The sequence below is a fragment of the Lactuca saligna genome, unplaced genomic scaffold, assembly GCF_052625555.1.
Source record: "Lactuca saligna cultivar CGN05327 unplaced genomic scaffold, ASM5262555v1 scaffold_86, whole genome shotgun sequence".
NCBI classification, from domain to species: Eukaryota; Viridiplantae; Streptophyta; class Magnoliopsida; order Asterales; family Asteraceae; genus Lactuca; species Lactuca saligna.
In genome coordinates, this window is record NW_027629941.1 from 42,501 (window position 1) to 45,000 (window position 2,500).

Sequence of the window (2,500 nt, forward strand, 5' to 3'; positions counted from 1 at the left end):
GCTAGCACCAGTAGCACGTCAAACATAGATCAGCAAGCACATCATCATCGAATTGCCACACAAACAGCACCATCCCAAACTTCCAAAGCTAGACCACAACCCTGGATCGGTGTCGCAGAGACCTAACGAGGCATCCCCACACCACGCCAAGGCCCCCACTCGGAGGGGTATTATGCCACCGACTAGGAATCAAGCAACAGTCACCCAAGCTCGCGCTCAAAGGCAGTCTGGCACCTTCATCCCTTGCCATGCTCACCCACTGCTCCCCCCCTATATATACATATTGCACAAGGAGCTTGGTGACAGCAACACCCATTGCTTTCCCTGAGGATGTATATTTCTTAGTATGCGCACGGCGTCGAGGCACAGGTGAAGCCAACGGCGCTAGTTTCTGCGCCCTATGTCGAGGAAAATCAAGGCAACGGGCTAGTGTATGGGCACAACGTCGAGGAGACTCAAGGAGATGGGGCTATTTTTCAGGTCACCGTTCGAGAAATCAAGGCAACGTGTTGGGGGGGATGGCCTCTTTCATGGGTCGTGGGGCTTGGCTTGGCTTGCCTCGTGTGTGCTCGATACAGCCTCACGATTCTTATTTGCCCATCAACCATGCCGGGCACCTATGAGAATGAGACCCCATGGTACCCCCTATATATACATATTGCACAAAGAGCTTGGTGACAGGAACAGACATTGATTTCCCTGATGATGCATAATTTTTGGACACACACGACTTGGGGGCGAGGGGACACGGGAGTGGGGCGCCAATGGGGGGCGTTTTGGCCCCATTTTCGTCAAGAGCGGGCGTCTTGGCCATGCCTCGAGCGTGCCAGCCTCGAGAGCCTTGGGCGCTGGACATCCTTGGGGCGCCAATGGGCAGCAGTCCCATGGTTCCCCTATATATACATATTGCACAAAGAGCTTGGTGACAGGAACAGATATTGATTTGCCCAGGGATGCATAATTGTGCGAAATCGTCCATAACTCGCTCGAATTAATTCGGATTGACACAAAATTTTGTAGGGATGCTTTTTATTATAAATGAAAAGCTTTGAAATGAAAAAAAAAAACAAAATGTCATGTTTGAGGCGTAAATGTTTGTGTCCTATCCTTGGTCACGCCTTGAAGCGTTGGTTCCCTACTTGTTGGAATGTCGCTCAAATCAAGTAGGAATGCCATTGAAACATTGTGTGGGTCATTGTTAACATAGACGAATGGACTTGAAATGAAAATATATCATATTTGGGTTTTTGTCCCTGTCGCCTGGTGATAGGCAGGCAGATAAGGCTTTTAGGTATTCATAGGTGGCTTAGATGAACTCGAAAGAACACGAGTTGATCGGATTGGAACTCATATATTCAATTTACTATGTACTAAGTAGGAACTACACTTTGCTCCCTTCATCGTTTGACTTGCTTAGAAATCTGCTCATGGTTTGTCAAGGCCCCTTGTTCCTTAGACCGATGAGGATGGGATTGGGTTGCTCATGGGCATGTGTGTGGCAAGATGCCTTGTTCCATTGGTCGTTCATGGGTGTTCGTGTACGAAGTAAACTTGTTCCCTTGGTCGTTCATGGGGTTGTGTGTGGGAAGAAGCCTTCTTCACTTGGTCGTTCATGTGTGTTTGTTTGGGAGGTAGCCTTGTTCCCTTGGTCGTTCATGGGAATGTGTGTGGCAATACGCATTGTTCCTTGGTCGTTCATACCCTTGTTCCCTTGGTCGTTCATGGGTCTGTGTGTGGGAAGAGGCGTTGTTCACTTGGGTAGCCTGCTTGCCTTGCCAGCCCCATATGCATTGTTCCCTTGGTCGTTAGTGGATGGGTTTGTGTGTGGCATGGTGCCTTGTTCCCTTGTGTGGCCTGACTGCTTGGCTTGACATGACCTAGCCTTGCCAGCCTCACATCCATTGTTCACTTGGTCGTTCATGGGCATGTGTGTGGCAAGGTGCCTTGTTCCCTTGGTCGTTCATGGGGTTGTGTGTGGGAAGAAGCCTTGTTCCCTTGGTCGTTCATGTGTGTTTGTTTGGGAGGTAGCCTTGTTCCCTTGGTCGTTCATGGGAATGTGTGTGGCAATACGCATTGTTCCTTGGTCGTTCATACCCTTGTTCCCTTGGTCGTTCATGGGTCTGTGTGTGGGAAGAGGCGTTGTTCCCTTGGTCGTTCGTTCATGGGTTTGTGTGTGGCAAGGTGCCTTGTTCCCTTGTGTAGCCTGACTGCTTGGCTTGACATGACCTAGCCTTGCCAGCCTCACATCAATTGTGTAGCCTGACTGCTTGGCTTGCCGTGACCTAGCCTTGCCAGCCTCACATCCATTGTTCCCTTGGTCGTTCATGCAAGGGTCTGTGTGTGGCAAGGTTGCCTTGTTCCCTTGGTCGTTAATGGGCATGTGTGTGGCAAGGTGCCTTGTTCCCTTGGTCGTTCATGGGCATGTGTGCGGCAAGGTGCCTTGTTCCCTTGGTCGTTCATGGGCATGTGTGCGGCAAGGTTGCCTTGTTCCCTTGGTCGT